The 23,784-nt window shown below is 50.7% G+C and overlaps 1 protein-coding gene and 1 long non-coding RNA gene across 5 annotated transcripts in view; one reads left to right on the plus strand and one right to left on the minus strand.

Moving 5' to 3' along the window:
- ITPR1 (inositol 1,4,5-trisphosphate receptor type 1) overlaps positions 1-23,784 on the minus strand; it is a 318,159-nt gene that overhangs the window by 73,466 nt on the left and 220,909 nt on the right. The gene's annotated exons all lie outside the window — the stretch shown is intronic.
- LOC132526832 (uncharacterized) lies at positions 1,982-18,508 on the plus strand. 4 transcript variants are annotated; one of them, XR_009542713.1, is made up of 4 exons: positions 1,982-2,101; positions 6,720-6,880; positions 11,711-12,011; positions 12,103-18,508. It is a non-coding gene; the product is annotated as an uncharacterized LOC132526832 (long non-coding RNA). The 4 variants fall into 4 exon arrangements; XR_009542714.1 differs by having other exon boundaries at positions 11,711-11,853; XR_009542711.1 differs by having other exon boundaries at positions 11,711-18,508.

Here is a 23,784-nt window from a genome sequence, read left to right on the forward strand (position 1 = left end):
TTCACTTCTTTGAGGGCCAGCGCTTCCGCAGACAAACAAGAGGAGGTGTGCGGGGGACGAAGACCTCAACCTAGAGCCACCCAAATACAGTGATTCCATTTTCCACCAAGAGGCGTCACACAGCATCTCACCCACACGGGGTCAGGAGGGGACTGCACAAGGAGGCGGCTGCTCGGGGCAATGAACTTCGGTTGCTGCCCCTTAAGTCTTCTCATGGCATGGAGGCAACTGAAAAAGCATCCTTGGACACTCCGGTCATTCAAGAAAACAAGTGCACTTTAATAAGTAAATAAATAAAGAGCCAAAGCCTGCCATGCGTCATCGGGAAGAGCGCAAGAGTACACACCCATCACCTGCTACAAATGCACTGCTTCAGGTCTAGCTGGTTTACCCAGCCTATGTCACCTGACAGGGTCAGGGCGAGGACACCTCTTATAAAACGAGGGAAAGGCAAGGCACTGAGGATTACAGGCTTCTACATACGTTTCTGCGATGGCCAGTATATTTATTTTGCACTGTTTATAACAGTCCCCGTCCCTCAAGGATTTGAAGCTGCTTTATAAACAGAACGTGGTCAATAAAACGATAGAGTGGACAGCGGGGTACGGTGACATGAGTAAGCACAGAAAAGCGACATCAAGCAAGGATGGGGGCTGGAGGATGGGAGAGGTGATTCCGGGAGTCTTGGGCTCGGCTCCGAGGCACCCGGCCATCCCGCTGAAATGAGAGGCCAACTCCATCACACCTCTTAGTAAGAAGCAAGAGGAGAGATACCACCAGTGCTTCGAAGCAAGGAAACATCTCTTCACGGAGGGGTTAGTGGGGCAGGCTTTCCAGTTGGACCTCCCGGGTTCAAGGCTGGGGTCCCTCATCCACTGGCTCTGTGACCGTGGGCAAATTACTCAACCTCTCTGAACCCATGTGGAAGGGCTGCCAGGGTGCATCAGGTGCTTAGCACAGTGCCCACTAAGTGTGTTGGTTTCACACCACCATGACATTAGTATCATGTGAAAACCCCACAGCAAAGGCATCACCCAAGCAGCTAAGTGGCGAGAACTGTCAGAAAGACCGGTCTTCAGCTCCACCGCTCACTAGCTGGGGTCACCTCAGAAAGGGACGACGCCTCTGAAACCCCAATCTTCTCATCTGCAAAATGGGCAACAGGGTGGACCCTTCACGGGTGGCTATGAAGACCCGAGATAATCACAGTAACACTCCCAACAGCTGACCTGACGAGGTCCCGGGAACCTGGGGTGAACCTGCGTGCGTCTCACCTCACACACAGCCCCTGATGAAGCAGTGGTTACTATTACTCCTTTTTGAGATCAGGAGACCCTTTTGGGTCTTTCAGATAATGTGCATCAGGTGTGGAGCATGCCCGAGAAGCCCACACTGTGACACACTGCGTCTTCCCAGGACGCTGTGAGAGGCACGGGCCTGGGAAGTGGCAGAGCAGCGAGGAGGGGTGACAGCGGGGCTGCAGGGGCCCCAACTGAGAAGCTCAGCAGACGCCCTAGAAGGAAGACAGCTGGGCTCCAGAGGGGAAGCACTGGTACCTCGTACGGGAGGAGAAGTGAAAACGGAGGCATGTGCAGGAACTAAGGACCCCCGGTCCCCAATCAGGGGCTGTGCCGGGGGAAGGCATAGGGGCCGTGTAGCAGGCCGGGGCCAGGGGCTCCTGGAGACCCTCGCTGCCCCTCCCTGGTGCCTGGTGTCATCTGGACTCGGTGAGACCAGGCCCTGAACATGGCTCACAGACCTGTTCATTCCACCTGCTTCCGTCACAATGTGCTCGGAGGACCTGCGGGCGGGAAGGGGGCGCCCTCCTCAGGACTGTTTCCCCAGAAGCGGGTGGGACCTCAGACCAGAGCAGGTGGAGACTCGGCCCTGACCCGCCTCAGGCTCTTCATGGGCACTGGTCTACCTCCCTCCATGGGCGTATTTCAGTGAATCACACCCCAACCTCCACCCCCAAAACCTAGAGCCAAGAGCCATGGAGAGACTGTTGCACTTCTCCAAACTTTTCACTCCACGCCACCCAGCAGGTTTGAGCACCGCCTTCCAAATAAACCTGGTCTAGAGCAGGCAACATTGGTCCCAGGTAAGAGGAAGCAAAACGGGGGGCGGGTGAATGGGAAGTGACTAAAAGGGAACCAAGAGAACTTTCTGGAGTGAAGAAAATGTCTTGATTGGGGTGGAATTCACACAGGTGTGGTAGAGAGAATAATACGCCCCCATCCCTGAAAAGATGTCCAGACCCTAATCCCTGGGACTTGGGAATATGTCACCTTACATGGCAAAGGGGAATAAGGTTGCAGATGGAATTAAGGTTGCTAACCTTAAAACAGGGAGATTATGCTGGATTATTCAGAGGGGCTAGTGTCATCACAAGGGTTCTTAAAAGCAGAAGAGGAGGGTAGAGTGATATGGTGTGAGAAGGACTCCACTCCGCGTTGCTGGCTTTGAACATGAGGAAGGGGCTATAGCCAAGGGGCCTCTAGAAAGTGGGAAAGGCGGGAAACGGATTCTGCCCCGGAGCCTCCGGAAAGGAATGCAGCCCCGCTGACACCTTGATTTTAGTCTAGTTAAAGACTCATGTCGAACTTGTAAGATAAAAAGTCTGGCTGTCTCAAGCCACTAAGATTTTCGTAATTCGTTACAGCAGCCAATGAAAACAAATACGATAGGTATAAACATTTGTCAAATCTGATCAGAGTGTACACTTAAAATCTCTACATATTATTGTATGTAAATCACATCACAATAAAAAGGAAGAGAAGGGGGAAAAAAACTGCTTTGTTACCCGAAGGCTAGAGAACTTCGTCAAGGCTGTCCAGACAAGGGGCCACCCTCAGAGGCCACCTCCCCCTGCAGAGGGACCTGCGTCTGCCGCCCTCACGGCCCATCTTTCTTCACCCTCTGCTTATCTCCAAATCGCATGTGATTCCAAAGCCCTCTTCACATAAGCTGTCTCATCAGCGTTTTAGGAGATTGTCAAGACAGATACCACCATTCATAAATCCATCACGTTATGGACAGGAGAGCTGGGGTCAGGAGAGGTCAGCTGACGTGTGGCAGAGCCACGCCCGCTCCCTGCCTCTGCACTCAAGGCCCTGTGCACCGCCTGCCTTCTTAGTGATCACACGGAACACCAGCCCCAGTGATCGGCAGGCAACTCCGAAAAAACGAGGGTGGGTTTGGGGGCAGACACAGCGTCAATGCCAACATCACGGACAACAGGTCCATGTTTGGAGTGGCCTCAGGGAAGGAAGCCGGGGTCGGGCCAGATAAGAAAGTGACCACCCGCAGCGGCTACCTCCATGGAAGCTCTGGGGGACAGAGGTGGGAGGGGACCCAGGTATGGCCACCGTAAGCCAGGCTTAAAAACAATCCCCACAAAACAGAAAAGACGGATCCCAGAATGTTAAAGCCGGAAGCACTCTATTCCAGACACTTCCAGATGTTTTCCCCAGCAGGGAAACCCTGCTTCTCCTCCGTCCCCTAACACCACCTTCCGTAAGGACCCGGATACGAGAGAGATACAGGCAGAACTGCTCAGCCTGAAACACAGCAGGGAGCACGCCCCTCACATCACTGCAACTCCTCCTTGCAACGCCAGGGCTCCACAGGACGTTGTTTGGGAACTACCCATTTAGTCCAGCCCTACACATTTTACAGAGGAGGAAACTGAGGCCCAGAGGGGGAAACAGACATCTCAAGGCCACACAGAGCCCACGTCTCCTGCCTACTCGAGCCAGTCCCTTTGCCCAGGCCCGGTGGTGGCTGGCTGACACAGCAAGCAGCTCGGATTTCATTCCTGCTCTCGGCTAACTGCCAAGCGGACACAGTTTGCCCTCCTCGGGCTGCGTGAGCTGTATGGGGACTTAAGAACTGAGGTCTTAGTTTAAAATAATAAGGAGACCACCCTTTCAGATCACTCTTGAAAATAACAAGATATCCCTTAATTAGCCTGGCAGCCACCCTCTGTGCCCAGCCAAGTCCTTGCAAAGGAACAGAGCGTGATTTATGACAGGTCCACCCGGCTCCTGAAACCAGAGGCGGCCCGAAGTTAGGGACCAGCAGACAACTGGCAGCTCCTCTAAACGACAGGCCGGAAGTGTGCAGGATGGGGTGGGGGGACTCCTTTCTTTAGGTGCAAGAGGTCACACTGTGCAGGATGGGGTGTGGGGAGAAGGATGGGAGCCACGGGCCTTCGCCATGCGCCGGACACACAACAGGGAAGGTGAGCGAATGAGCACCTTATTGAAAAGCCATCTTCCCCAGAATTCAGAGACTTGGGGGAAGGAGGGCAAAGACAGTCAGTCTTGGAACCTCGGAACCCAGAGCCAGCCAGCCAGCCTGCACCTGCAGGGACACGGGAGGAGCCCTTTACGAGCATCTCAGATAAAGGAAGTGGCAGCAGCAGGAAGCAGAGGTGGATGTGATCCAGGGCAGGTCTGGCGGGAGAGGGGACGGTACGGGGGGGCAGTCCCCAGCGCTCCTGGGACAGCTCTGAGACTTTGATCCTTCCCCAAAGGAAAGCATTTCACCCGGCAGCAGTCCACCTTCTAGAAACCCTCACACTGAGCCTTCAGAGACTCCAGAGAATGAGCTTTTCTATCTGACTGCCTGGTACACAGCCCATGACATTCACTCTGCGTGCTCACTTATCTGCTGCAGAATGAATTAAGTTCTCAGGCTAAATGCAAGAATTTGAAAAATGTGACTGCTGAACAGTGCTGAATCCTTGTGCTTCCAGGAGCAGATGAAAATTCCTCCCTGGAGTCTGACTTTTTCTCTTTTTACTCTGCCTCCGGCACACGGGGACCTCGGCCTCGGCCCTGGAGTCTCCAGGACTTGAAGGAATGTCTCCAAACAGACCAACCCATTCCTGTCCAGCTTGTTCAGAGGCTCTGCGGGTGACAGAGTGACAGCAATGGCTACCCAAGTGTGGGGCTTAGCTTGTGGGGTTCTCCTCCTATACCTGTGATTAACTGAGACTTCCATCACTTCCTGGGGACCCCTGATCTGTAAATTACAGTGAACAATAACTGAAGCCTTCTGATTTGCTTGCCACCTACCTAAGTGCTTTGTATGCAGTATCTCATTTAATCCTTCTAACTACCCCATGAGGTAGGGGCTACCACTATCCCCACTTCACAGATGAGGAAACTGAGACTCAAAGAGGTTAAATAACTTGCCAAGTCATACAGCTAGGAAGTGGTGGTGGTGCCCCAAGACTCAAGCCCCACTGGTGTGACACCTCAGCCCGTGCTCTCAACGCCCCTGCTTTGTCCAACACCTCTCATCTAAGCAAGAGTGTGTCAAACTCCAAACACCTTTTGGCTTTTTATAATGCACTCCCTACCTGCCAGCCCAGGTCCCTCAGCTGCACAGCAGAGAGTCTCACAGACTCTTCTCACAGGAAAGAACAGCCACGGGAGGAACACATGTGAATGCCCCAACTTTCCCGCAAGGCCTGATGCTCTTGTTAACCTGGGCTCCCAAGCAAGGCTCTTTTGCTAGTTGCCGGGGCTGGGGGTTACAGGTTGTTCACCGAACCACTGTCACTCAATGACCACCGTAGGTCTTGAGTCCCTTTCTTAGAAACCCATGACAACAATCAAACCCCAAAGACCATGTACCAGGAACCAGGTGATAAAACACACATGCTTTAGGCACAGGAGCCTGGAGAACTGCAAGTCTGGGAACCTGAAGTTTAGCCACTGCTCCTCGATAACCAGCTACGTGAACTTGGGCAACTTGCTTAACTGGATTTGTGCCCTAGGTTCCTTATCTGAAAAACATGACTCTGACCACCTGCCCTGCGTGCATCACATGGAGGGGGTCCATCAAGGGTGCGGTTATGAAACACTATGTGAAACGCACTTTGATTACTACGGGAAGCTACTCAAATGCAGGGTGTATAATCTATCAATACCACTTTCAAAGGAAATCAGTTAGCGGGTAAGATAGGTGGATCGACTAATGTGCCGGGTGTTATGTGATGACCAAAGTCTAGTGTCCCCAAAACATCCAAAGATAAACAAGCCCTGCTCGTACTGGTAGGTCAAGACAGCCTGTAAATTGACAGCAAAAAACACACTGAAGAGCCTTTCCCAGTAACTGTCACAATGAAGGAAGTTAAAAAAAAAATCCAGCTGGAATTCCACTAGTTATAGACGCCATTCAGATTCCATTAGACACAGAGACAAATGTTATTGCTTCCACTTCTCAAAGTGTAATACACCCAAGGCAGAATGGTGTCAGACCCTCCCCCTGGACAGGCCCAAGCCTTTCAACATGAACTGTTTTTCCAATATTTTCAACTACTCTTGACTTCAGGAAAAGTATGATATTTGAAAAGAATCTAATAATTAGTAAAGAGGGCATTAAGAATCAAACACTCCCCTGGTATAAATGATCACTCACTCTAAGGGCATTTTTTTTAGCAAGGTTTGATGGGTTTCAACCAGTAAACATCTGCAAGTCTCAGCTCACCAGTGTCTCTGAGGATGTTGCCAGCTTTAATGAGTTCAGAAATAATATAAACTTTAAACAGAAAAGAAGGAAGTGATGAAGTGAACGAAGTATGGGTTGTAAAGGCACTGACATTTCAACTTCATTTTTCTGAAGAGTTCCTCCCTCATCCAAACTGTAGAGCCATCTCTTGATAACTCAGACATAAACAGGATGCTTCATCTCCTCTTCCCTGCCAGGGCTGGACGGAGGCCACCGTCTGCTCATCGCTGATTCCCAAGGCCTGAGAGAGGGGCTGGAGGACGACGAACACCAAATTAATCTGGGCACTGGGCTCCAGGGAAGGGCCTGAGCTCCAAGGTCAATACCAAAGCACTGTATCTTCATGATGCTTTTCAAGGTGAGTTAATTCTGGTTTTAGCAAGCAGCAAAGTCCCACCTGTTGCCTAAGAACCACTTTTCTTCTGAGACCTGAGAGCTTAACACCTCTCCTTACCTGTCCCCCGGGGCCCACAGGAAACAGCACTGGCCAGGAAAGTCTCCCCGATCTGGTAGGCAGGCTGGTCCCCCCTCTCCCGTGTGGATCAGAACACGGACAGCTTCTCACATACTCATCCATGACACCTCAACCAACAAACTGTACTTCCTAAAAAAAATTTTTTTGAAGGTGTTATCTTACAAAGCCCCTGTGTGTGTAGGTGAACTGTCAGCAATAACATCTCTAGCAACATTTAAGACTAAAATCACACAGGTTTCAGGGAGGCAGCTCAGCCTTCATTCTAGAAGACCCAGGGACAAGAAGTTAAGGGGACTCCAAATTTTCTCTGGGTTCAATTCTCAAACCTCCTTACAGAAGCCAAAGGCCAGCGTATATTGTGGGGTGCACGGGCACAGCCGTCTGTCCCTTCCAACCAAAGGCAGGAAAACAAAGAGCCTCCAGAGAAAAACAATGATGACCAGTAAAATGGGAAACAGAAGCAACCCCAAATGTGCCTGAAGTGACGGGAGATTGCGGCAGGGACCTCCTTGGGAAATTTCTTTAAGTACAAGGAGGCACTGTGGTTGCTCTTCAAGCCAACATGAGGTTTATAAAAAAGAAAGGCACTGTGAAGCAGACGAGCCTTTGGTTAGACCTCAGGGATGATTTTTGTTCAAGTACTCAGGGAGGTTTTGGAATCTCGGTCTACAGGCATCTACTCAACCAGAGAAGAAGAAAATCAGTATCAGTGAACGTCTGGGGCTGCTGGAGACGCACACTAGTCTCCAAGGGTGCCCTCCAGGACTGGTTCTATGATCTAACGAAAGTGCCTCCTGGTGGTTCAGGTGACACTCTCAGGTCTCGTGTCAGCTTGCCCACAGCCTTGCTGTGGGATCTGTGACAGGGGGACAGAGGCCTTCTCAGTGAGCCTCCAGTGTGTATCATGAGACCTGAAAGGGACGATGCAAGAGGTGCTGCAAAAACTCCATCAGCAAGAAACGCACCCTGGGCATCAGCAAAGGAGGGCTCAGGTGGCTCCCCTGCCCAGAGCCCAGGGGCGACGCGGCTGCTGTCCCTTCCCGCTTCACTTGGGGGTTCCATCCGCGTTATCAAGAAAGAACTGACACAGGAGTCGGAGGATAAGACCTTCGCTCTTTGGTCTTATTTCTATCCTGGGTACCTGAGGGCCAATCAATCAACACTGACGGACATTTTCCGCCCTAAAGTCACCAAGGTTCCCCGGGGCATCCAACTTGAGCTTTATGTCGACGTCAAGAGGATCCTTTGCACACCCATTCTGTGTTTGTACGGAGAGCAGCAGGGGTTCAGAGAAAGGGCTCCACGCCCTGCACACTCAGCAAGGTACAAACAGGTGGACGGGGGTGGCTGAGGACCTGGGCAGGTATGCACAGGGCATTTATTAACCTGCAGCCTCGGTTTCCTCATCTGTAACGGAGGAAGGAGGAGGGGAAGTGCTACCCAAGAGGCCTGGAGGATGGAATCAAGAAGGTAACACAGTGCAAGCCCAGCACAGGGCCTGCACCTGGTAGGTGCTCTGTACCAGATACTTTTCCTTCCCCACCCTCAACAAACCGAACTGTGACACGCCTGCTCGACGGGTAACATCCAAAAAGAAATAAATATACCCTGGCCTGTCGGGGGCAAGGACGTTTGCTGGCAAACGCAAAACATCAAGCAAAGCGAGCGCCTTCTGACAGAGGGCTCACCATCACCCGCTGTCCTCTGCTCGATCAGATGACCTCTCAGGTCTCAGTCCTGGTCTGAACCCCAAAGGACACGCTCCAGGACTTTCAGTCCTCCCAACCCAGCAGGTCCATTTCACTGGGTACTGGCCCATCAGGGGGCCCATATGGCTGCAGAGAACATCCTTGGGATCCAAGAGTAAAACGTACAGATGGCCAGACGGATGGCGATGGCGGATAAAATTACACAGCACTCATCTGTGTAAGTGCTGCTTAATAGATTATGGCTCTGACATCAGGAACGTGCATCCAAGTAGGTTACAGCCCGAGCCAACTTGGTGCCCTTTAGAAGCACTGACTAGGGCTTGGCAGGGGCCGTGGAGATCACCTAATTCAGCCTCCCACCTGACGAGAAGCTCAGTACCTGGGTCGAGCAGTGGTCTCATGCCCCGCGCCCCTGCCCCCGCCCCCCCCCCCCCCGCAGTGCTATGCTCCAACCACGCTGGCTTCCTTCAGCTCCTGCCAACCCGTCTGTCTGAACACTCCTGCCCTCTGCTCTTCACGCCACTCGTTCTCTTCTCGTCTGCTAAGTCTGGGCTTAAATGCATCTCCCTGGAGAAGCCTCCTCTGACCACCCTAAGTGGCCTCTCCATGACACTCTTCCCTCTTCACGCTTCTCCCTTATTTAATTGTTAACTGGCTTACGATCCATCTCCCCTGCTAGACTATAACCTCCTCGAGGGCAGGCCGTCTATGATCTCAGTCCGGACTGTGTCACGGCCACCTCATCCAGTGCCCGGCACCCAGCAGGGGCACCACCAATACCTGCTATCTTAATGAACGCACAATAGTCCTGAAGGACGTGCAATCCTGCAAAACTTAAATCGAGTCCAGCTTTGCATCTACGGCAGCTGAAGTTTAACTCAATAACCAGAAGATCCCTGTCCGTGAAAGCTCAAAATCCTGCCAAGCGGGGAAAAACGCCGAACGCCAAAGGCCAGCTGAAGGAGGCTGATGTGGCGTTCTCACCTCTCAGAGGCTTATCAGGGTTGTGCCCAGGTCTCTGCGATGGGCTCAGGCTGGCTGGGGATCCTAATCCAACTAGTTCACTGTTAACTACTCTGGCCTGGCTGACACTTGCATTATTAAGGTGGGGCGGGAAGGACAATCATTCGTAGCCCTTCCATCTCAGAACCTGGCTCACACCCCTGACTTGATAACTACAAGCTCGGGGCTTGTGTTGCAAGGAGGCTAATGAAAACACATTTTTCAAACACCGTATGGTGAGGGCAACTGAAGCACCCTCCTCCTCCAACAGCAATCTAAGTTTTTAAGTCCTGATTTCAAAGGGAAACGAGTGGCTTGAAGATATCAGATGGTTTACAGGACTCTCCTCTTTGGCATCTAGGACATCTTGATGACAAATTTAAAACCCAGGCAAAGGTAACTGGGAGAAACATCAAGAGAGGCTCTGACACTTGCACAGAGGAACTTAGAGGACTCAGGAAATGCACGTGGGCATAGATTTCTCAGTAAGAAGGAGGGTCATGGCAGAGGTGCCGAGGCCAGCTGTGAATGTCACTTAGGTTCTCAGTGCGCAGGGTCCAGGCTTGTGAGTGACACGTCTTTAAGGCCCCCACGGCAGGACTCTAGCCGCTGACAGTTTCTAATGAGAAAGTATTCTCAACCATGAAGTTAGCTCGACTGGAAAAGTTCCAAAGGGGAAGTCCCTCCAGTTACTCAGAACGGGGGGGGGGGGGGGGGGGGGGGGGGAAATAAAGTTGCCTTCTTGGTCTGGAATCTGGGGATATTTTATGCAGATGGCTCTGACAGAAGTTACTAAGGGGAAGTCAGCTCGCCTTTGATTATTCAAACAGGCTACTGCTATTAAGAATTGCACAACTCTTGGGCAAGGCAGGGGTGGGTTTCGGCTTTGTTTTTTTTAAGCCTATCCTCACGGGAACTACTTATTCTTTTCGAAGAACATTTCATTATAACCTCCCTAACTCACGTCTTTTAAATGTCTCTGCTCTGGTGGGAATGTGACCGACGAGGCAAAGCCATCAGAGCAGCCAGGGTGCAGGTGGACACCCCCGGATCTGCCACCGGGCTTCTCAGGAGGGCACTTCTGCTTCCCTGCTGAGAACTGGATGCCACAGTCACTTTTTTTAGTGCAGGCTGAGTAATCCCGACCTGCAGCCTTCAGGTAACAGAAGTTGCCCAAGCTCCAGGAATGATCACTGTGGGACAAACGCCTTCCTTTGTTTTCATGTGGTTCCACCTTATAATGTGCTAGATGAGATAAGAGCTGTCACCCCACCCAGGGCAAGAGCACAAGGAGGATTATGGAAATGCCAACAGCCCTCCTTCTCTGGGGCAGAGCGATGGTCTGTCCAACGGGCAGTGGAATCCATCTAGCTCAGGGGCAACCCGAGAGCAAAGGGTAAGCTTCTATCGGATGAGCTTGAAGACTCCCAGGACAGGTCCCTATAATGAAGGGGCTGGTAATAAAGAAAATTATCCTAGGAAAAGAAATAGGTGAGGGCGGGAGGAAAGACACCTCAGCCGAAACCCTTCTGATGTCTTAGAGCTACACACTGGGGAACTCTTAGGGGGAAAAGGAAAATATTCTGTTTCTGGAGACAGCTCCAAGAATACTGAGCTAGGCGTGAGAAACAAGCAAGCTGATAGATTGGAGGGAAAAAAAGAAAGGAAAGAAAAGGTGGGGAGAAGAAGGAGTCAGGGAAGGGGGAGCGAGATGGCTGAGAGACAGGGGAATTAAAGAACACCATGGCAACAAGTCTGTCCACCTACCCTGGCCGCCCACCCACAGCCAGATTCTTTGCTGACGCACTTGAGAACAAGCTGGTTCCTACCAGCTCAGGAAGGTGAGCAAACCCGGAGAGCTCATTAAATCCCTTCTCAGCGACTCTTGTCTGCCTGCAGATAGTGAGCAAGGAGGATATAAATAGAAGTTATATAACATCTCTTTGTTGATTCCTGTGCTTACCAAAAAAAATGCAGCATGACCTTGTTTTTTTTTCTGCAGCGTTTTCTTCAGCCTGCGGGTTGAGGACTTTAAGCCAGTTAGGGATCATCTTAAAGTTTAAAGAGGAGGCTATAGATTTCCACATTAAGGACACTCAGGAGGATCACCCAAGCTCGGAACCCACAGGATCAAGTCCTGCTCAGGTATTAAAAAAAAAAAAAATCTACTTGCTGTAGAATAAAACTTTAAGGAATCCTGTGGCGTCCTCCGAGGACATTTCTGATGATGCCAGGAGTTGTATTAACACCCAAGAGCAGAGAACCGTGTGAAACCAAATACATGACTTGGGTTTTCAAAGGAGGTCAGAGCACTCAAAATACATACATTTAAAGCCAACTGATGGTTTCTAAATACCTCCAGGAAGATTCCGTTGTCTTTTTCTTTCTCAACAGGCAAGACAGTAAGAGTCCAGTGGAGGGCTTCCCTGGTGGCGCAGTCGTTGGGAGTCCGCCTGCCGGTGCAGGGGACGCGGGTTCGTGCCCCGGTCCGGGAGGGTCCCGCATGCCGCGGAGCGGCTGGGCCCGTGAGCCGTGGCCACTGAGCCTGCGTGTCCGGAGCCTGTGCTCCGCAACGGGAGAGGCCACAACAGTGAGAGGCCCGTGTACCGCAAAAAAAAAAAAAAAAAAAAAAAAAAAAAAAAAATAGGCCTCCTCCTTCGGGAGGCCAACAGAGGTGAGAAGTGCAGAGGGAAACGCCAACGGGAGGCCCTGAGATCTACCCCAACCCGGTCAGAGTCTCCAGCGCTGCCGGGGCTCCTGGACAGACTCTGGTTCTGACATCTTCACCGGGAAGTAGCTTTAAAGGAGCGTGTGCTTACAAGCTGTGCTGCTGAACCCCCATTACTCTGCTATCTTGTCTAACCTAGTGATGCCACAAGACTCTTTCAAAAAACTGTTACCATGGGAACTTTTCTCTCTCAAGCATTTTTCAAGAAATGTTACAGGTGCTGCAGAATTCAATGCCCTTGGTCTCAGTAAGCATTTTCTGAGTCTTTGAACGTGTGGCTTCAACCGAGAGGACTTTCAAACCCATGATGCAAGGGTTTTGAACACAAATCTCTTCAAGGGATGGGGTTAATCACACAGGGCATGGGTGCTATGATGGCCCGAGGCCCCACTAGGCACGCAAATTCTGAACCACAGGGCCTTTAACGCAGCCTATCCGCTAAACAGAAGACCCCATAGGGATATAAGCAGCTCAGAGGGTGACCCCAATAAGGGATGCTGTGGCTATCATCCCTACCATGGGATTTCCCTTCTCATCAGAACTGGGAGGTGGTCAACAGCACAACAAGGCAGCCATCCAGGCAGGGCAAGAGCCACCATCCACCACTGAACCCCTGGTCCTAGGTCAGCACATCAGCTCATCTCTCAACTGAGCCCTATTAGCCCAAGCCTTCTCCTCTTCTAAATTCCTGTGATGAAAACACCATCGACCTTCTATAATATAAACAGCGCAGATCTGGTAGGAACCAATACATCTTCCTGTCCCGACGTGGCAATGTTGCCAGGTAACAATGTAGAAATACACTCAGAAAACTGTATGTGACAATATACAACCTCCGCTCCGCAGCTGATAACCGAGGGAGTGTTAAAACACCATGTTCTCTGAACACTTGGGCTCTTGGTGCGAAAAGAAAATTAAACGGGATATTTCCTCTTGTAAATATAAGACAGGCATACGACTCACACATGCAGCCACTAACTGCGAACAGTAGAGGGGTTTGCCGCAGCCATCTGCAATGCACCCCAGCTTTCACTCTCCTGCCCCTCCACTCCCCCCCAACATGGATTCCAGAAAACTAAGAGAAACGTAACTAAGCACGAGCCTCTCCTGTGTTAGGGACAAGTTCACCTCTGACCAGAGAAAGGACACCAGTGGCAACTACAGAAAAACTCATACCTTATTATAAAACTGGGCGTGCTTCCATCGTGTGGTTCCTAAGTTGACTTAGAGAATTCACTGCATGACCAAGCAGTGACCACTTGCTTCTCAGATCAAATAACTAGCGCTGCCTACCCGCTCCCAACAATGACGAGGAAGATGCAAAGCCACCACAGTGGATGTAGGGCACTGATTAACTCCCTGGCATTGGACCCATGCAACTTCAAGGCTGTCCAGCACGGTAGAAAGTCAAGAGGTTTTTGAGGGAGATAGACCCGGGTACCGAATCTCAGCTCTGCTAAGTGGGTGACTTTGCGTAAGACCTCCCTCGATCTTTTGGGACTCAGTTTTCTTATCCAGAATTGGGGTTATCCTACCTCGCCCAGATCAAGTACACAGCAGCACCACGCGCTGTGCCTGCCCTGCAATGGGCACTTTATAAAGGCAACAAGTCCTTTCCTTTTCCTTCTGCAACACATAAACATTCTTCAACCTGCCCAAGACTCGAATATGGGGAGAATCCAGGGCATGGAGCTTCCTCATGCAAAATGGGCAAAAGATGAGCTCTAATAAGCCTCACATTACACCGAAGTACATATGCTCCTTTAGATGCAAGTGAAAATCAAAACTTGTAGCAATATAATCTAACTTTTCTTAAGAGCCCTAATTCAATGAGCTGCCCTCTGTCTCCACGGAGAGGAAGTTATGCAAGAGACCTTCCTTCCCATTAACTTTCATGGACCTGAGACCCTGGAACCCGCTAGAGGGGAAGCAGCATGTGTGGCACATATAACTTTTATTTGGCAAATGAGATGCCCAGCCTGAAAGGTAAAGTCTTTCGTGGTTCTCTTCTCTGTCATGCACAGGCCGGTGATGTAACCAAAGCAAAGACACACAAGCCATCTCAGGACTTCTCTGGAAGGCAGACTGCCCTCCACAATGAGCCCACTAACAAAAAGAAGAACAAAGAGAGAGAAGCCACACATTCTGCAGAGGGGCTGAGAGCTCAGGCTCTTCTCTGTATTTATTCATTACGTAGAGATCGAGTTACCTTTACCCAACACATGCAGAGACTTCCCTGGGGAACGTGGGGTTGAAACAAACCCTGATACAACTACCAGCTAGCTCTGTGACACTAAGCAAGCAACTTGACCTCTCAGATCCCCTATTTCCCGCTGAGCAGAAAGGGGTCCAGGCGGTACCTGCCCACACAGGACCACCACGCAGAGTAAATGAGATGGTGCAGAGAAAGCACCAAGCCTCGCTCCTGGCACGTGAGCGTTCAGACTCTGGTACTCATCATTATTACCACCAACTATAGTTACTATAAAGAAGAAAAGAAGAAGGAAGAGCTCCATCGAGAATCTCTGGCATCACAAGGAGATTCCTCCAAATTGACATTATATATTTCCCTTGGGTTCAGATAAACTTAACTCCTTCTCTCACCTAAAGAAAGTGCCTCTTTAAAATTGTGATAACCGTTCACAACACATTTCACATCCTCATGTTTATATTGGGAAAAGAACAAGATGACGAACGTAACATGGTGGCGACATACGGTCCAGACTTTGATTCATTCAGGGAACATTTATTGAGCACCCACCATGGTCCAGGTGCTGGGAAGCAAGACTGAGGCTTGACCCTGGGAGAAATTACACTCTTGGGTGGGGGGAGGAGAGGAAGACATACAACCAAAAAGAAACTGTGAGCAATGACTACATATTAGGCACCATTCTGAGCTGCTGTGTGCTTTCCATATATTATCTCATTTAATCCCCAGAGGAGCCCTACAGAGCAGGATTCTCTACGTGTATTTGCTACGTACAGATTGACTTCCCTTCATCCAACACATGCAGAGACTTCTCTGGGGAGCCTGGGGGTGAAGACAGACTTGATCTCTGCCTCCTTGGGTCTTACAATGAGCCTCCATTTCAAGAGTGATGATTGCTGAGTCAATGAACTGCCCAGACAAAGAGACCACTACTTCTGCCTCAGGGGATCAACAAGTTTCCAGAGCAGGAGGCAATTTAAACAGAGCTCAGGGAGCGTGCCAGGCAAAGGGAAAGCGGCACGTCCCACACGGAGCAGAGGCATCTGAGTACATGGCCAGGGCCGGGCAAACGAGCAGGTTGCAGCCACAGGACAATGAACGCGGGGGTGAGCGTGGGAACCCAGGCAGGGCCAGGCACGTGGGCACCAGTGGATCGCAGCAACAGGGCAGTGGATTTGATCTTCCGCGGAAGGCTGTTAGGACAGGGAATGAGGTGGTCCGGCCTTCATCTGGCGGGGCGGGGTGGGGTGGGCATCACTGACAGCAGTATGGAAGAGAGAAATGTCCGGAGGCAGGGAGGCCTTGAAGAGCCCATCTCAGGCTCAGAACTCAGATGGCCCGTTCTGGCAGATGGTATAGGATGCTGGTCAGGGGCAGGAATTCTGAAGCCAGGGCGCCTCGTTTCCAACCCCAGCTCCCCCAGCCCCAGCCGGGTCACTTTAGGCATGTCATGTAGCCTCCAGGTGTCAACTGTCTGGCTCATTACAAGTCTGAACTAAGTCCTGACTATTAGAATACTGGGAGGTAGAGGAGACGCAGAATGAGTTCCTGATGAAAATCAAGAGGGAGGAGTTGATGACATCAAGGTTTCCAGCTCGGGTGACTGCACAGGTGGCGGTGGGAAGTCCACTGACCTAGATACAGAACACAAGAAGGCCAATGCGGTGGAGGACTGGAGGTGATGGGCACGCCTGGGGTCGCGTGAACTGAGAGTTAACGCAGGTGGAGATGCCCAACAGGGATCTGCGCAGAAATCTGGAGATGATCACAGAGGTAGGGCCAGGAGCTGTTGGCATAAATGGTAGCTGGGAACCATGGGGATGGGTGAGGTCACCCAGGGAGCTTGGAGAAAAAGATGACAAATAGGCTGGAGACCAGGCGCCAGCATCTCACATATTTGAAGGTGAACTGTATGTGTGCCAAGGAGTCCCTTGTTCACCACGAGGAAAACCTCCAGAGGAAGCACAGAAATAGCACAGCGTCAGGCCATCAGGAAGTGACGGACGTAAAGTGTGGCACCCTGGGGTGGACGGTCAGACAAGGCTTCCAGATGAAAACTCTGGACTCCTGAGCCGTGTATACAGATCCCCTCGGGAAGGAGCTGCCCGAGGCTGCCTTCCAAATCTGCGTTAAAAAGTGCTAAGCAGGGCGATGGAATACATTCCCGCAGAGGCAGTAAAGGGAAAGGGGAGATCAGCCCTCCAATCAAGAAAGGAAAGAAAAAGTAGAGGCCTCTCGCTCCCTGAATTTCCATTTATAAGCTGAGTAAGTGGCCAGACTCTCAGGGGACTCAGGGTATTAGTCATCTGGTGAATATTTACCACAAACCTATCACTGCTCTCTACCGGGGGTGAAGAAGACAGAACAGAGGGATTAAGACTCGGTTCTTTTCCTTAAGCCGCTTCCTATCTCGACAGCAAAGATTCAACAAACACAGGGGCTGGCAGAGGTTTTCCATAAAGGTCCAAATGGTAAATATTCTAGGATTTGCCGGCCGTTCGGTCTGCGGTACAACCCCTCAGCTCTGCCCCAGCAGCGTGAGAACAGCCAAAGGCAACACTAAAGGTTATTGTAAGGCTGGCTGTGTTCCAGTAAAACTTTATTTACAAAAGCAGGCGTCGGGCTGGATTCGACCCACTGGCCATAGTTTGCCAATCCCTGGACCAAGGTATCATAAGCCAACAGAGGAGAATCTTGGGTCAGCTTAGAAGTTCATAAGAGGCACTCCATCCTCAGAAGTCACTAAGGAAAGTTAGGAAGAACACGGACCTCTTGCTAGAGCTGAAGGAAGAGAAAGAAAGAAGGACCATCTAGACTTGTGGATTTAATAGGATACAATGAAGGCATAGTGACAACAATTTTCCAGTCTTCTCTGACATTTTTTTTTGTTCCTCAGTCAAATTTTGGAGATCATGGAAAACCCGAGGTTTCCTCTGAAGATATCTCTTCTTAGAAACTAATTCCTGCTTATGGGTTTTCTAGGAAGCAAGAAGATGAACACTTTGTATCCAAAGATCTCCCCCCAACTCCCTAACGACCGCAGTCCTGTTAGGGAAGGCCAGAAGAGCACATGTATGGAACCGTCCACTTCTGCCTACAGTGTTGGCTCTGCTACTCAGGAAAGAAGAAAAGTAACATTGGGTCTCCAGGTCCTCTACAGGCACGAGCCGGTGGGCACATCTTCCCCTCGGACCACCGCAACAGGACTGTGCTTCTCAAACCCAAGTGACAAAGAACACGCTGACCACCTTTGCAGTCATGTTCTGTCCTCAACTGCAGTAGGTCCGTGCCTCATCCAGGGCTCCCATCACTTGGACAGCTGGGGGCGTTCATTCAAGTCTTATGTTCCCAACAATGGGAACTACTTTTGGATTTTGAGTCTTCACTGCAAAACCTTGGTCTAGACCCATAATCCTAAAAGACTCTTGTTCAGTGACACACCAGTTTCCTGGGGATGGAGAGGAAGGGCCTATGTCCAAGGATGACTTAGACCAAAAAGTAAGAATAAAAATAATAATACAGAGAAGGAAAGAAAAAGTCCTGGGTCAGGGAGCAGGTAACTGGACTGCCTGTTGCTTTCTGCTTCGCCCAGAATGTCCGGCAGCATAAAAAACCAGTACCCGAAGCAATGAAGCCTCCCACCCTCCTGGACCTCTGATGTTAGCTCAAATACAGAAAGAGTGAGAGGGACTTAGGTGAACAGTGTGTGAAAACAACATACGACAGCACGCCCCCCAGGCCCACTGGATCATCAACCACTAGACAGAAGCAAATTATCAGAAGTTGGATTTTTGACGGAGAACAAATGGAAGAAAACAAAGCTCATTTTTAAATAATAAAGACTGTGTTAACACAAAAAATCACCACCTCGTTTTGAGATCCTTCTGTGACCTGGGCACCGAGTGAGGCACTTTCGGGGTGAATCACCCTGTCCGACCATCCCAGGAGCCCTGTGAGGTGGGATGGACACCGTCCTGCTCCCCAGGCAGGAGCTGGCGTGGGGGGTCAAGGACTTTCCCTGAGCCCTGGGGTGGGAGGTGAGAGGCAGGGCTGGAGGCCTTCGTCCCTCCATCAAACCAGCCCCAGGGCAGCAGCTCATTCCTGCAGCCACGCCCTGTACCCCCCCTCCTCCATGTGACCCTGTTTCATCCTCTCAATAACTGCATAAGGAAGGGACTCAGGCTTCCTAACTCGTGGTTTACAGATGAGAAAACTGACTTTCAGAGCATCCTGAGAAAGTCCAAGGTCACCGCGATGGCAGGGGCAGGGCCGGAATTGTAGCCCAGGTGCTTCCACTCTAGAGGCCAAGCTCCCTCCCCTGCCACGCCTGCCCTTCTGGGCAGTGTCCCCCGAAGTCCCTGACCCCACGCTACCCGTTCTCCAAGGAGGGCCAACTGGCAGCGCCTGCAGCCCTCCCTGAACCACGCTGGGCAGCTTCGCCGTCCAGACCCCTGGTGGCTTCAGCCAAAGGGCACAGGGGGCGGGGCCACCAGCCTTCCTCTTATTGTCATGGCAACGGCTCCCACACCCCCCAGGCTGGGGAGAAAGCAGTCTCCTGACTCCACTGCTGGCCGTGCTCTTCTCCCACATGGATAAAACCCGAGGTCAGAAAACACCGCTCCCGAGTGACTCATTTCTGACTTGGCTGCCAAACACAACACCCTTTTACGTAACTCGCTTGCACACCAGTCTCCTCGTCCTCCGCCTCGGGGTAGCTGTCCTGTCAAACCAAGGCTGATCTGCCTCACCAGCTGGCCTCCCACCTCCCGCCAAGGCAAAGCAAAGCGCCCTTCCTGCCCCCCATCTCCGCTCACTGGGGTCGGGGTGGCCTCCAGTCCAGCGTGCTCCCCGCTCAGTGCCTTCTTGCGGCGACTTCTTCTGGAAGGGGTGGGAGATGTCCTATCGAATATTGGCTCTTGGGCTGCTGTCTTAAGCCAACCACAAAAAATAAGTGTGTGGCAAGGGAAAGGCCCCTGGACGAGGGACCTCTCTCTCTCTCAGCTGAATCCGCAGCCAGCTTCCTGACAGAGCACTTCTCACTTTTTCCAACTCGAGCTGTGTACGTGTGGAAAAGAAAATCCTTTCTGGGTGTGTCTGTAGGCTAGACTTGGCATGGGAAGAGCCGTGGGCAGCCATTTGATACATACAACTCACTGGGCTTCTGCAACCGGAAGCAATTAATCCACAAAAAATGTTCTTTTTCGATCTTTTCCCTGCGTTTGCTGTGAGGTTCTCTATGGTCGTGACAGCACGTACAGCCCCAAACATCTGTATGTGCTTAAAAAAGAAACCTAACACTGGGTATGTTCAAAGATACATTCTACTCCTCCCCTTCCCCCAGGTGAGAGCAGTCTCTGTCCTCCTGAAGCGAAGAGGAAGTGGAAGAACCTCCCCCGGGTGCTGGTGGGGACATGTCAGGAGGAAGAAACACAGAAATTGGCAAGGACGCGAAGGACGGATATGCAAGTGGCATGAGGCTCGCTGAGCCCTGCGTTGCCAAAAATTAATTCAGAAGCAAATGCTTATTTGATAGTTTCCCACTTGCTACAAAACATCAAGCGGAAAGACTTCTTCTGGGGGCTGGCAGGAAGTGGGTGGCATGAGAGAGGGCAGAGAGAAGGCAGGAGTTACTCTTTTTTTTTTTTAATAGATCTTTACTGGAGTATAATTGCTTCACAATACTGTGTTAGTTACTGTTGCACAAGAAAGAGAATCAGCCCTATGCCACATGTTCCCATATCCCCTCCCTCTTGAGCCTCCCTCCCACCCTCCCTATCTCACCCCACTAGGTCATCGCGAAGCACCGAGCTGATCTCCCCGTGCAATGTGGCTGCTTCCCACCAGCCAACTATTTTACATTCGGTAGTGTATATATGTCCATGCTACTCTCACTTCGCCCCAGCTTCGCTCTCCCACCCCGTGTCCTCAAGTCCATTCTCTTTGTCCACCTCTTTATTCTTGCCCTGCAACTTGGTTCCTCGGTACCAATTTTTTTTTTTTTAGATTTCCTACATATGCATTAGCATACGGTATTTGTTTTTCTCTTTCTGACTTATTTCACTCTGTATGACAGACTCTAGGTCCATCCACCTCACTAAAAATAACTCAATTTCATTTCTTTTTATGGCTGAGTAATATTCCATTGTATATATGTGCCACATCTTCTTGAGCCATTCATCTGTCAATGGACATTTAGGTTGGTTCCATGCAATCCCTATCAAACTACCAATGGCATTCTTCACAGAATTAGAACAAAAAATTTTACAATTCATATGGAAACAGAAAAGATGCCGAATAGCCAAAGCAATCTTGAAAAATAAAAATGGAGTTAGAGGAATCAGGTTCCCCTACTTCAAACTATACCACAAAGCTACAGTAATCAAGACAGTATGGTACTGGCACAGAAACAGAAATATTGATCAATGGTACAGGATAGAAAGCCCAGAGATAAACCCACACACATATGGGCACCTAATTTACAACAAAGGAGGCAAGAACATACAATGGAGAAGACAGCCTCTTCAAAAAGTGGTGCTGGGAAAACTGGACAGCTACATGTAAAAGAAGGAGTTACTCTTAAAGAGAAGCTTGGTCCCATGGCTCAACGATGTCATCCATTCCTGGAGAACCCCAGGGTAGTGGTACCATCTCCTTGCTCCTATAAGCAGAGGGTTCACCATGAAGCCTGAGCCACTCTGACAGCACCCAGGTAGGAGAAGTTTTGGAGGCAGTATCTATCTTCAGACATTGTTACCATCAGAGAAGCCAGGGCAGGGACAGAAGATATGGGAAGACTTGGAGTCCACTATGCCAGGCCAGGAACTATCCCCAATTCAGCTTCCAGGCATTTCAGGGCTTAAGTGATGGTGTGACAGATTACAAGGTTTCAGAGTAAGATCAATTCTCCATGTGAGGGTTCCTAGTGAGCATTGTAGGTCCTTAGTTTTGGACTGCTACAAATGGAATCCCTCTGAGGTCTGGATAATGAAGTTTAGAACTTCTGAAGAACTCTGGTCCCCAGTGACCTTACCCTCAGTACAAGGGTGAATTTTCACACACCATCAGAAGGGGAAGGACAGGAGTTGACACTTTTGCAAAAATGGGATTGAACTTCCAGAGAGAACTGAGCTCCTCCATTGCAGAGACAATAGTGTCTCCCTTTCTTGCCCAACTCAGGGGCTTGACCGACCCATGGCAGGTGCTCAATCAATGATAACAAGGGTGTGGGGGAGCCAGCCTCCCTCTCTCCTTAGTGCACAAGCTCTACTCACAGCAAGAGGTGCCACTCCTCTCCCCTCCCTCTGGAGCCGAGCCGGTCTCACGACTGGCTTTGACCGGTAGAACATGGCAGAAGTGTTGTACCATGGATTCCAAGCCCAGGCCTTAAAACGACTGGTAGCTCCCACATCCTACTCCCCAAAACACTGCTTCTCAGAACCTAGCCACCATGCTCTAAGAAGCCCAGACCACACAGAGAAGCCACATGGAGGAGAACCAAGGGCACAGCCCCCGCTCAGCAGCCAGCTGGGAGCTAGCACCAGTGCTACAGCCATACAAGTGGCCATCTTGACCGTCCCAGCCCAATCAGGCCCTGATGACTGCAGCCCCAGCCAGGATCACACATAGCAGAACTACTTACTGCTTGTATGATGAGGGGCGAGTTCCGTAACTATTCTGGGCTTTAGTCTCATCTGAAAAATGAGATAATCATGGCACCTACCTCTTAGGGAGACTGTAAGAATTAAATGAGATGATACGTGAGAAACCCGTAAGCATAGTTCCTGGTCCACAGTAAGCCCTTAATAAATGCTGGTTATCGTCATCATCATTACGGTTTTTACTTTCATTTTTTAATGATCATACAGTAAAACTGACTTTTTGGTGCGCAGTTCTACAAATTTTCACACATGTATAGATTTGTGTGTCCAAAGCAGGACACACAACAGTGGCATCACCCAAAAAACTCCTTTGTGCTATTCCCTTATGGTCGGATTCTCCCCTCAGCCCTGTGCTGGAAAACACTGATCTGTTCTCCATCCCTACAGCCTTGTCCTTTGAGAATGTCATATAAACAGAGGCATCCAGGGCGTCGCTTTCTGAGACTGGCTTCTTTCACTCAGCGTAATGCCTCTGAGGTGCAGCCACGTCATCGCATTTATCAATAGTTCATTCCCTTTTATTGTTGAGTAGGATTCTGTTGCATGGACGTCCCACAGACTATGCAATCACCGTACTTTAAATAATTATTTTCACAAGCCAGGGAAGAAAGACTTCAGAAATGGAGCCAGCCAGCCATCACTACTGGATTCTGAGTATTTCTGGAAAAACATCTAATAATCTCTAAAAAGTCCTGATTCAAAGAGGTAAGGAACCCAGGAGTCCACACGCATGTATGTCTCATGATAGATACACACAGGAACAGAAACCCAGGGATGACTTCCCGAATCCCACACAAAACTGGGTTGGAAAGCAGGTCTCACTCCCCTTCCTCTCCACGTGAAGCCTGCTGCACATCTTGGGAGGAGGCGCTAGTAAAGCTAAGGGCTCTTCTGCAGCTGTCTCCTTGGAGAACCAGCACACAGCCCTGGAACTGTGCAGTGCTGCATGCCCCACAGCGACTGCCTTTTCTACCACCTGTCCCTGAGAAACAGGAGTCCAGGGGAGCCCACCTGGATTCCCTTCCTGGGACTGGGACACATCACGGTGAACAGGAAGGACGGCGGGCAGTGCGCTCCAGCTGGGACCCACCCCGCCTGTAATGGCCGACAGCCTTCGGCGACCATTAGCAGTCACAACTGCAGCCTTCACCCGACTCACGCTAACTTCCCAGCTGCTCTTTTAGTACTCTGAACCGGCTTCTCTAGAGCAAAACAAAACTGAATCACACTCCCCCTGGGACTGCAGGGTGTCTGTGCTTAGGTGGCCCCAGACAATTTGAATTCCACATCATTTTCTCTGGAGAAAGAGGAGCTCAGGGCCAAGTCAGCTGCAGGCTAGAATGAATTTTCCTGGAACCGCAGGGTTTTAACGAGGCAGTGGGTGAAGTCCTCCCAGCAACCCCTGAAATCACAGGAGGAGAGAGAGATGGGGCACGGGCAGAGCCAGCACACGCTCCCTGCTGTGTCCTCCCAAGCTGGCA

This window comes from Lagenorhynchus albirostris, chromosome 10 (genome assembly GCF_949774975.1).
Source record: "Lagenorhynchus albirostris chromosome 10, mLagAlb1.1, whole genome shotgun sequence".
NCBI classification, from domain to species: domain Eukaryota; kingdom Metazoa; phylum Chordata; class Mammalia; order Artiodactyla; family Delphinidae; genus Lagenorhynchus; species Lagenorhynchus albirostris.